Below are 12958 nucleotides of genomic sequence, written 5' to 3'. Positions count from 1 at the left end.
CGTGTTATCTATTAATTTAATTTTGACCAAAACATTTCTCCTCTTGAGCTGTTTTTGCTCAGTATGCATTGCACTAGAAATTACCTTATTTAATTGTGAAGTAGCTCTGTACTTTACCAGGTCCACTGATTATTTCTTAATTGCATCAAGTGCAAATTGAAGGCAGGGATTTTTTTCTTCTTTTTTTGGCCATGATTATCTGAGCCTCTCGCATTAAAAAAATGTCAAGTCTCTTTAGCCAAGTGCATTTATAGAGTAATGCATCTAAATAAAAGTACCATAAGATCAGAAGCATTAAATATTCTACTACTGGGGTCCAGAAAACATTAATCATTATCTTACACTGCGTATACTTCACACTTTTAAACTTTATAAAGAAAAAATGCAATTACTTGAAGCATCATGTTACTTTGATCTGGCAGACAGACCAGCATTTTTAAAACAGAAAAATTGAAAAACAAGATCAGTGAGAAGTTGGACAGTTCTGCTCTTCACAGGAAAAGAGCACTGATCTGATCTTTCAGCCACAGGCCACATATACCAATTTAATTACAATTATTGTTTGCCAGAAGAATCATAATGGAGTACATTATTAATTACTTGTCCATTCAAATATCATATTCAGCCAGTTAAGCTATCTATAAAATCATGACTCCGGTGGCAAAAAAGGGAATGCACAGAGCAAACACTTGAAAGTACCAATTTATGGGCTAAATTTTGTTAGTTAAGTTATCCCACAAACAGTCAGAAAGAAAGTGCATTCAGCAGTCAGAATGCAAATAGAACCACATTGAAATAATGTGGATGTTTTAAGAGCTGATTTTTTTTTATTATTATTTATTTAAGGATGTTATGAAAGGCAAGAAAATAACAGTGCATTGTTCTCCAGCATTAGTGTCTCCAACAAAAAACAATCCATTTAAACCCATGCAAAATGGCTAATACTGTTATTGCTGTCCTTTTTCATAACTCAGTGTCATTTTATTCATCTCACCCCTAAGAAATGACCTTTTCTGTGCACATCCCCACCTTTTCCCACAAATCCCCTGAGTGACAGAATCTCATCCTAATCCCATTTCCATTTAGATGTTACAGGAAAGCATTGTAGACCTTGGAGGCAATAAGTAATCATAATGGAAAGATAATAATATGTTTATGAAATCTGGATTTTAGAATAGCAAATTGAAAAATTACAATAGTATTTCAAGCCACTGAAGGTCAATGTTACTAAGAGCAAAAAGCCATCGATCAAGTGTTCTCAAACTTTTCTAGTTTAGACTATTTTTTGACACAAAGCATCTCTATTTCAGAGAGCAGCACCTCTCTCCTGAGGTGATGCCTCATCTACCTAGCAGTCACACAATCTGCTGTTTTAAACAGTATTTAGTCTGTTTTCCTACAAAGAACTATTTTTCTAGTGCGGCATTATTTTTTAAGCAGACCTAAAAAAAAAACAGCTAACAACTTCCCAGGCCTCTCCAAAGTCCACTATAGACTCCAGTTTAAAAATTCCAGCCCTTATTAATTCTTAAAGGTAAAACAATATGTAGAAACTCATAACTAAATATACCAAAATACTACTTTGAATATTGTGTAGTTGTAGGTTTTTTAAAAGAAGGTAAATTTGCTTTCTTGTGCCTAAAAGCTACAGAGTTGTACGTACAGAAGACCAATGAAACTTAACTGAGGTCCTAGACAAAAGAAGAAAAAATAACACTCCAGCCTTGTCCTCAACTAGTTAAGCAGCTTTCCTCTCTTGAGTTTCAATTTTCCACTGTTTTGAGTGCTCCTGGCATTCCTGGCCCTGCAGCCTCTTCTCCCTTCTGCCTGCTCTGGTTCCCAATCAATGTCCTTATACAATGGGCCAGTTTGGTCACTGACCAAAAAGCTAATGTGTTTTTATGAAATTCTTTTTTAGATGGCCTGGTTTGCTGAAGCTGTGGCAGAAGCACTAGAGATGACATGAAGAGAGTATCAGGAGGGCACATTCACAAGCCAAACCACCCTTTTTGGAAGCGAGATGTTAGATCAGACAGTGGAAGAGAGCACAGGTGAGAACCACCAGGCTTCCCCTTCTATCACCATCCTCCCAGGCCACAACCTCTTACTGGCACAGTTTCTACAGACACCACTTCCTTTGCTTATGCCTGGAGAGATAGGACAAGGGAGAATGGCTTCAGAGTGAGACAGAGGAGGATTGGATTAGGTGTTAGGGAGAATTTATTCCCTGTGAGGGTGGCGAGGCCCAGGCACAGATTGCCCAGAGAAGCTGTGGCTGCCCCACCCCTGGAATTGTTCAAGGCCAAGTTGGGCAAGGCTTGGAACAAGCTGAGATAGTGGAAGGTGTGCCTACTCATGACAGGTTTTGGAACTAGATGGTATTTAAGGTCCCTTCCAACCCAAACCATTCTGTGATCCTATTTGCATAGAGCTGTCTTACAGTCTACTTTTATTCCTGGCTATTTTAAAACATTTCTCATCATTAGCAGCTCACAAGCTCAGAGATTCTGGACACCTCCCTCATAGCACCTCAGTACAACGCAGTACAGCTGTTCACAGAAGTGTCTAAGCAGCAAACCTCTCTGTTCTGATGATTTTGAATGCAATTATTCTTCTGTATTTAAAGATCTTTAATATCATATCCAAACCAAGAGCAGTGATTGATCTATTAACAGTATAAAATGATTAAGTAAGCATTGGCTATTTTAAAAATGTCTTGGGACTAGAGGGCTCTCAAAGCTCGTGTTCATCTTTGTATATATAGGCAAAGTCCTGGCACTCTTTTTGGCAGATGACCCAGCAAAATGACTGATGTATGAACATTAATGCATTCACATAAATTAACTCTGCACATAAAAAACACAGAGCCTTTAAGCCCAATTACATCTTCCCCAATTGTACAAATACTCCCTTTGCAGTCAGTGGCAGCTCAGGAAGATGAGGCCAATCCATATGTTATATTGATTCTAAAGGCACAAGAGTATGCAGTTAATCCCTTTCAAACCTTGCAGAGCACAGGCTCTTGGAGATCTTCCAGGCAGCCAGATGAAAGTTGCCTTTCAGAACCAGGGGCTGTGTGTTGTTAGAGATTCCAAAACATGCTGGGCCAAAATCTGGACTTGCTTTTACCAGTGTAAAATGGGACTGTTCCAGGAGAGATCTGTATATGTGCACTGATATAAAACTGATCATTATCTTGCAAAAAAGTGTATAATACTAACATGCTTCCCTCTTAATGTCCAAGAAAAGGAAAGATCAACAAATGAAAATGTTTTCTTCCAGCTAGAAGTTTTATAACATCTAAAACATGTCAGATGGTTTATGATAGTTTTTAGGGTCTTTTGTGCTGCTAATAAATTTTACCTATTTGAAGATAATTCAGATATCAGAGTAAGGACTGATGTGCAAATCTTCCCAGGTAGGTCAAAAAAGGTAGGTAGAAAATTACAAACCCACACATGAATCTCCTGTGGAGATATGGCTTGAAGCATCCAGAAGAGTCATTACAGATGAGAAACACCTTTCTGTAAAGCTAAAGGTGCAACCTTTAGATGCATCCACACTGCATTTCTGTCCATCAGCAGCTGCCAAATCTGAGTATTTTGAACTTCTGGTATTTCACCTGGGTGTTGGCACTGCCTGTTTGTGGGATTCTCTGACTACAATACACAAAATACAATCCCATCTTTCCAGCATAGCTCAGAATCCAGGCTAACACCCAGAATCCAGTGCAGAATCCTCAGATTTGACAGTGTAGCCGGATCATACAAGTAACACTGAAGTTGAAATTAGCTAGTTTACAAAATAAATGTATCTGTATGGTGTTGAAGTACATTCTTATGGCTAAGTTACAACTCTAGTACCCATTTTAAGTCAATGTTGTCTAGCAAAATAAAATTAAATTCCTATGACAAAAAATAAGGGAAGTCATTAAGACAAAATTGTATCACCAAGCAGCAGTTTCAAGGTTTCTTCAGCACACTTTTGAAAACTTGCATAATAAAAACTAATTTTGAAGCAAAACAAAATATGTTCTTTTATAAATGTCACAGCGAAATAAGCATGCAAACCAAAAAGGACCTAAGAAGTCACAGAAAAAACCCAGCCATTTTCCACAAATAGCAGTTGATAAATTGGAGCAAATCCATTATTTTGTCTTGGAAACAAAGGAGATAAAATTTTAAATTTAGACAGAACAATAAGTATTATGTGATCAGTGGCTTAAAATTTCATTGTAGATGTACCTTATGAAGAAAGCTGCTGTTTGTCTAGATCAGTTTGTGAGCCAGAAGATGCAACTCCAGGGATTTTTCACTAAGCAAAAAGTTTACATTATAGCACTTTATTCCATTTAACTTTATAACAGTTTTAAGCAAACGCCTAAGAGGAGCACAGACCATAAGAGTAGAGAATACTGTGCAGAAATTAGAAATAAAAGAGGAAAATGCATAATGTATGATGTAAAAAGAAACAGATAACGAAAATTAAAAGGATTTTACTAGAGGAAAACAATTTCATTTTATTGTAAAGCTCTAAATGAATAAAATAAAGTCTTTGAATGTGAAGATGATTAAAAAGACAAAATCATTAGCTAAAGATATTTACAAGTTTAGACTTTCATTTTGATTGTAATTTTAATTAGCTGGACACTAGGGGGGATGAAAATGAAAGCCTACATCATCTACTTACTCTTTAAATTGCATTCCACCTTAATTTTCTGCTCTTCAGTTCTTAATTTTCTCTATTTTTGTTCTAACTAATCCGGTTATCAGAATAAAGTGATTTTCTCTCAGCCAGGTTTAACATTCAGTTTCTGAGTCTGTGAACCAAAAGTTCATCCCACTGCTTCAATTTTTATTCTTTCAATAGCAGTAACTCTCCAGGAAACTTTTCCAGTCTTTTGTCTGTGCAGCAGGGTGCTTTATGTACACACGACAGTTATGCAGCTAATAACAAAGGATTCTATTTTAAAAATAATTATGTTCCATTTACACAGTTTCCCATGAAATTTACTCATAAAATGCAGGATGCACCAAAAGATTAAATGCCATTTTCCTGTTCATTAAAATAATTTTTCTAAATGTAACCCAGTTACTTGCCTTTTTGTCTTGAAGGAACCACATGCCCAAGCAGCAGTCAGAGACAGTTTATTCTTAAATAAAAGAACTAATTCCCTTCGGGCTGTCTCTGTAGTGTGCACAGTTAACTCCCAGATTTATGCCCATGTCTCAGGCCATGGACAGACAGACAGACACCCCTTTTAATGAAAAGCCTGATTGTGGAAAGGGTGTTAAGGTGACATCAACACGTTGGGGATTTCATCTGCACTGACCATGGAAGGTGTTCTGTAAAAGGGAGCAAAAGCTGGTTTTCAGCCCTTAACCTTGCCAGGTTAGCTGGTTTGGGCTAAAAGTATCTACCCTACAACTGACGTGTTCTCTTAAAGGTCAGCAGGAGAGCTCGTATTAACTGGGTACATCCTTGTTCCTTTCTGAATAATTTATTTTAGGAGAAATTCAGTCCTAAAAGAAGTCTTATATACCATTCTTATACTAGCTGGATAAAACTCAGAAAGGATAGTTTGATCTTGACAGGATAATTTTCTCTTTGTTTCAAGCAAGTGATTCACAGGCCTTCTTGCCATGTCCTCTTCTAAAGAACAGTGAGGATTCACTCAGGGCCTTTTTGTAAGAGTTTCCACTGAGAGAATAAACAATCTTCAGCAAAGCCTACAAATAGCTCTCTCTACCTGGGAGTTCTTCTCATGTTAGTGCCATTTTAGTTTAGATCAGCATTGTGCTTTTGAAGTGAATCTTTGATTGTCCTGATGTTCTGTGCTTTGATTCACATCATGATGTGGTATTGAACCACATGAACCAAATTCCTTTTGGATAAAACTCAAGTGGAAAATGCTGAAATGCATCTAATTCTCTCCATCTGCAAATGTCCAGTCAGTCTCTTAAACCCAGCTACAGCTTTTTTTTTTTCTTTTTTTTTTTAAGTTAAAAAAAAAAAAAAAAAATTAAAAAGTGCCATAGATACCACACCCTCATCACACATTTATTTTAAATTCACATTCTTCCTGCTCTGCTAATGCAGATAGAAGTTTAAGGATAATCTACTTCAAATTCAGCACTTTTCTATTTGCAGTTTTACTTCTCTTTTATGGGAGTTGATGTTCATCATCTAGTCACTCTCTCCCAACTAATTCTAATAGGTTCAGAACTCTGTCAAGATACAGTTGTCTGTTCTCTGGGCAGAACAGCCAATTGCAAATGTTTTATTTAAAACCAAAGGTCCAATTACAGGACCAATTTATGATCTCAGTCGAGCCAATATAAATCTGATCTAGTTCATTGACTTTAACCTGACTGCAGTAACTTTATTCCAGATTTGCTCATGTGTAATGAAATTGAGTTCAGACAATGGCTCTGATTATTACTTTTTAAAGAATTAACTAGTAATAAAAGTTGCAACACAGAGTCCTTCCACCTTAGGAACAGGGCTTCATAATTATCACTTGTGGGTCAAAAGCATATATCCAGTACAACACTATTCAAGGACCAAAGTGCTTTAAAGATTTTGCTTAAGAAAGCACAAGGTGGGCATGGCAAGACATGAGGATTTCAGCAGCACCATCTGAAAATAAGGACAACATTGTGATTTTTTTTTTCTCCTGTTCATACTCTTATAGAAACATAGTAGTTTTCTAGTGCATCGTTAAATATTTGGTAGAAATCTGTATGCAGTTTGGGTTTCTTTTAAGACAGAGGAAAAAAAATACTCTCATTTTTTGGCCACTCTGCACCATGTGGTTAAAAAACCCAAGTAGGCACATATGGCTTCCATAATGCACAGTACTGCATAGTCATTTTCCAAATCAGAACTCGAAGTATGTCTTCAAGTTTTAGGTGTAGACTCCCCCTCAGATATTTAGCACTTATACCTTCTTTTCTCTGTTTTATTGTTATTTATCTTTCTGGAATTTCCTTTAACAATCACAGACAACTTAAAGATTTTTATTCAGTTCAGGGTTTTGATTTTAGAGCTTTTTTGTTTGGTTAGTTTTTTAAACTTTATGCAGTGGAGTAGTTTCAATTTCCCTATTTCCTAGGGGAAGAAAAAAAAGCAAAAAACTTTAAAGACAAGACAAACTCTGTCAAAGGAAGAATACGGCAGTGATACTCTTTGGGGCTTTCCTAGTCAGTCTAGTACCCTGGTTTCTGTGACAGCTACTTGTGAATTGAGAATAAAGGAATAAATATTCCCCTTTTTCAACTTACTAGCTTAGACTAAGAGGGAACAGAGACAGAAACTGCTGACTGCAAGAACTGTGGATAAAGCACATAGGGACTGAACAAAGGGTCAAACCAGGATTCAGCTGCTTATACTCAAATGACACTACATGCCATACACTAGATATAAAATATTAAATATACATTACAAATACACATGTTGGAGCTAAAAGTGAAATACCTGACACTGGCAAAATTGTCCTACCTGATAATCAGAACACGCCATAACCTGGCATAACTATCAATTTCTGAGCTTATGCTGGCCCTGGGCTTAAGGCTGTCTTTGAGTGCTTGAAATTAGTTTCAGGTGCAGTAATCACAGAAAGAAAACATGTGCAGGGACATAACTTTTTAAAGAAACAACAAAACTGAAACAGGTTTAGAGAATTATCCATCAAATTACATTTTTAAGAGTGGCTATTAAAATGTTGATGAAAGAATATAAGATGATGAGTCAGGGACACTAAAAGACCAAACACATGGTTCTACAAGATATTACACTGAGCAGTAAGAATTTCACTTTATAACCCAATGTGATTAAACAGCATACTGCTGAAAATGCAGATGTTATACTACTACAGTAAAAAAAAAAAAAAAAAAATAAAGAAAAGTTTTTTAAAGATTTTTCTAATTAAATCATGAAAGATCACAAAGAAAATAAGGAGGAACTTTGCTAAGACTGCAGTCATGTAGAAGGACTAGGATTTAGGGCTGGTCTTTGAAGTTTTCTTTTTCAAACTACATGGCTGTGAAGCTATTGAAAGCTTGAAAGATTTTTCTGGTGAAACCCTGCAATGTTAGAGTTATGTTGTACTACTCAATAATATGTGTGAGCTGTTTGTAAGGAAGGATTATTTTAAAGGAAAATCTGTTTTCATATTGACCTTGGACTCTTATTTCTAAGGCAGCTAAAGCAAAGGCAACATTCCCAGCAGTGAAAATTCCTGCCAGGAATGTAACATTCAAATCTCAGTTAACATATTTTAATATGGCAGTGATAGTGATAGAGAGAAAAAAGCAAAATAATTCACTGATTTTTCAAAACAGAAGTTTTACTATATAATAATTTGTATAATATATAGTCCTTTCAGCAAGAACAGCAGGATTTGTCAAAACATCATTTGTATATGGGATATTTTTATTTTAATGCCTGATTTCTTAGGCATTACACAATAGACTTTCTGAAGTGAAAGAAGTTGGAGCATTCTGTAACATTTTTTAGGGTTACAAGCATATGTCAGTAAATATTCAAATAGTCCCTATTTGAACACGGCTGAGATTGCAAACCATGCTTAATCTTAAAACATTCCAGTACCTGCAGAATTGTGTCTTCTGTATTCCAAAGGTTTTCCTTCTGCCATTCAACCTATTGCCATTATGTATTGTTTGAAGGAAGTGCTGAACCATAAGAAGTCATGGATGAATATGTTCAAGTATTCCATGCACACACTTGGATCTATTTGTACAGGGTCAAGTCTAGCTTTCTGTCACTATTTTCTTCTGTATAACCAAATTCCTTCAGGCTGAACAAAAAGTGCATTTCTGTTGAGTCTAATCTTCTTTCCCCTACAGAAATTCCACATTCTGACTTGGGAGCTGAATTTCCTCACTACCCAGCAGGTGAGTAGTAATTACTTGATTCCATGCTGTCCATACCCTTCAAAGTCTGCAACAAGATACTCTAAAGATCAGATGTGGATAGAATTGTGAAAAATGTTAATTCTTGCAAACCTCGTCTGAAAAGAGCTGAAGGAATAAATTCCTTATAGAATTAGACTTGCCAGGCTTCTTGGCTGATAGCCCAAACTGAAAGCGCTCTTGTGTTTGGGAGTCTAAATGTGATCCCTTCACCTCCTGTTCTGGGGAACCACTGTAGGTTGTTCTCTTTATTCCAGTCTTTCTTATCTCTGAAGCTCCTGTAAGTTTGTTTGTTGTTTCTGCACAGTGACCATACTATTAACCCAGGCAGAAGTATCTAAATTAACTCCAAATGATTGAGCCATCTGGAGAAGTTCAGTTTATATTTAACTCCAAGAGTTAATTGGGTTTTACGTGGCAGAGCTGCTTTAGAAAGCTCATTGGGACCTATAGCAATGTGGTGTAGATTTAATGCACCCCTATGCATTAAAGCCTCCATCAGACTCATTACCTGTGGTTTGTACATCCATTTTGGTAGATAAATTTGTTTAATCATATGCATTTGCAGTGGGCTGTTATAGCTAAGTGTGCTTCCTTTTCCACTGCTTGTAACTTTAGCCAGTGGCATCTCCTCCAGGAAAGAACACTTTGGCTTCATCCCCATAACATTTTAATTGCTCACTAAATGAATCATGTTTAGTATCTGAACATTGGGTGGCTGTTAGTTTCTCTGCATATATTTACCACTGTGGCATTTCACACAATTTGCAAAACTATTGCTTCTTCTAATATCATAAAATATTTCTGAATTCCTTACTTATGATCCTTTAGAGATTGCAAGTGTAATGCAGTCTTTCCCCATGTCTTTTCATTCTGAAATATTTTTTTTTAAATGTTTAGTCTTGAATTTTGTCTTAATTGAGGGAAACTGATTTTTTTTTACTGACTTGCATTTCAGTTATTTTCCAATGCTTGCTATTTCATTTTAGAAATACTTTTATTATCAGTGTAAATATTCACTGCTTTTGTAATACCCAAATTACTTGATACATAATAATATTGTAAAATTTACAGCAAGACATTCACCCTCCAAACAGTTACATGGAACTCAAAATGTAGCAGATTTAAAAGAAATATTTTATGACAATATTTGTTTTATACTTATCTAGACTGTATTTGTTTAAAATTTTGCTGTAAAAATGTTTTTATAATTATTTTAAGAGAAAAATATCAACAATTATTCTTAAAAACTTTCTCTAATTTTTTTATATAGAAGGAATGATATTTTTATAGAAAAATAGACTAATCATAAAAGGATATTGTCTTTCTCACAATACTTCTATGGCTCAATTAAAAAACAAAGCCTGAATGAAATTGTTTTAGGCCTGCCTTCTATAATGTTTCATGTGTAGGATTTTCCCATCTCAAACATTCTGCATTGTCACATGTATGTTTAAAATATCCCTTCGTGGTCCCTCCATGCTACTACTTTAAAAAGGAAATATTACTACTCCAATAAATTTGGGGGGAAAGATAAATGTTTATTTGACTTTTTTTTTCCCTAACTGCCCAGCAATTTCTGGCTGCAGTGAAATATGGGATAGGTTTGAAATCCTCTGGGTTTATGGCATGCAACAGTGTACATGATTTCTCTTTCTTTTCTCTTATTGTTTTACTGTTCCTCTCCCAGGAAAATCTGGGAGTGCTTCAACTGCTCCCAGGGTTGCAAGATTCCTTCCATCATGAGGAACAAAGCTAAGTTCATATTCTCTACTTTTGCCATGATCCCATTTACTTATGATACTTTATGATTAAGACAAGAGGGTTTTCAATTAGAAAAAGTTCTCCCCAAAACCAATTTTCTGCAGAGATCAAGGTCATGACAGTCTATGCTCCTCTCACATCTCAGCATGTTCTGGCTCACATGGATCCTCAACAAAATTCTGGAGCTGATACACCTAAAGAAGGCATTTCTTCCCTGTTTTTGAGACAACCCAAAACAGAAACTCCAGCCAGTTAAATGGAAATTAAATAGAAAAATTAAATGCGCTCAACGTACATCATCCTAAAACACCTGATATTTTAAATCTATGGCAAATTTCAAGAACATTTTTACTGTCCTCCCTACATTACCTCACTTGGATCACTTGTCTTTCAAAAGACTAGTAAACCTTAATTTGCTTTAGCAGCTTTGAATGGATTTTTATTGTTTCTTACCACAGCCTTTCAACTCTAGTAATTTGAAAACTAAATATGAACTGCAAAACTCAATCAATCTTGTAGTATTCTTTTAATATCAATTTCTGTATAATTAGCCCCCAAACTGTGTTCAATTACTGACAATTATTCTCATGCACTTTGAGGGACAACACTAATTTCACAGTTAGCAGCATTTAAAAGGAAGGTGATTCAAACACTGTATAAAAAAGTCCCTCTCTCAAGAGCTACAGAGCATTGTTGCAGACTTTGTGAGATAAAAAGGATTCCAGTGGTACAGTATCAGAACTCAGATTTTACAACCCCACACGTGTGTGTGATTTTGTCTGGCAGGTAGTTTGTGTCAGTATTCTTTAAATGCTAACTAAGCTTATTATAACTTTGGCTGTGTCCTTTTAAAACCAATAAAATTATGGAAAAATCCATAGAAATTGATGTACCAGATTAAGACTAATGATTCAAGTGATGTAATTGGGATTTCTTACATCCATTTTTTTTTTTCTTGGGTTGTCTTACAGATATTTGAAGCATCTCTCTTATAACTGTTACACAGTGCCTTCCTTCACATTATAAAAATCATGTTTTATGACCTTCAGCCCATTTTGTGTCCCTATCCTATAAGAATACAGGTGGAAGGGATTGGTGATGTCATGATGGTTCTATGGTAATCATGTACAGCTCCTGTTCCAGTGAGGTCACTGGAACTATCAGTCACTTTGTAGGGACAAATTATTTTTGTTATATCCATTTTGTTGCTGGGCTCTGATGGATCTTGTGACAGCTGGAAATTCTATTTATTTATGTGCATATTTAAAATGCTATCAATAGAGCCCAGAGCATTGACTGGGTACTCATAATACAGAGTAGTAAATATCCAAATAAAGAAATAAATCAAATGACACCTTCCTCAAATGAGAGTTACAAAATGGACCTAACAAATATTGATAGGGAGCAGTCTTCAGAAGATCTTCTAAATTATCTTGTAAGTCCTATGAAGATTAAGCAGAGGAGACAAGGAAACAGAAGAGTTATTGTCAAAACAGCACACAGACACTTAACAACAAAAATAACAACCTTCTGTTGGTAAATGACAGCCAATCTTGGCTCTAGTGTATATCTCAATGATCCAAAGGAAAGTTATGTGATAAACAAAATTGTGTGCATTGTAATTTCTGAACACACTGAATAGCTGAAGAATAAAGACCAGTAACTAAATTCATGCAAAGGATAAGTAAAATGTTTTTATGCTTTAAAAGTAAATTTTGCAGAATCCTGCAAACACAGAGAAGTGTGTTGGTTTGTTGTTAAGATTTCATTCTTTATAGAAGGCTCTAATTTCAAGTGAAATGATGATTCAAACCTTTAGATTCACGATTTTAACGTGAATCAAAACCAGCCTACAGTACTAAAGTACTTGCAGGTTTTTGCAGTATTTTTTGTTGGGTTGGTTCAATTTTTTTTCCAGAAAGCTGAGCAATAACTTCCTTCACCTTTATGGCATAGCAATGCCATCATAAGTCACCAGGAAAAGGTCAAAATTTTATACAACCTTAAGAGTCAACAACAGATCATGCCAGTGACTACTTGAGTAAACATGAGGGACAAGATGAGAATGTAACAATAAAAAAAACCTCCATATCATACTCAGACAGCAGCACTGGAAAAAAACCAAGACCAGCTTGGGAGAAAAAGGTGACCAAAATGCAATGGAGTCCCTGAAGGACACAAGTAAATGATAACTCATACGCTGAGTAGGACCTGTCTTTGGGGACAAAGGGGAACTGTGCATGTATGAGCCCAGCTGGGAA

Source organism: Poecile atricapillus, chromosome 3 (genome assembly GCF_030490865.1).
Source record: "Poecile atricapillus isolate bPoeAtr1 chromosome 3, bPoeAtr1.hap1, whole genome shotgun sequence".
Taxonomy (NCBI): domain Eukaryota; kingdom Metazoa; phylum Chordata; class Aves; order Passeriformes; family Paridae; genus Poecile; species Poecile atricapillus.
The sequence above is the reverse complement of the archived record's forward strand: the minus strand, read 5'-3'. Positions refer to the sequence as shown.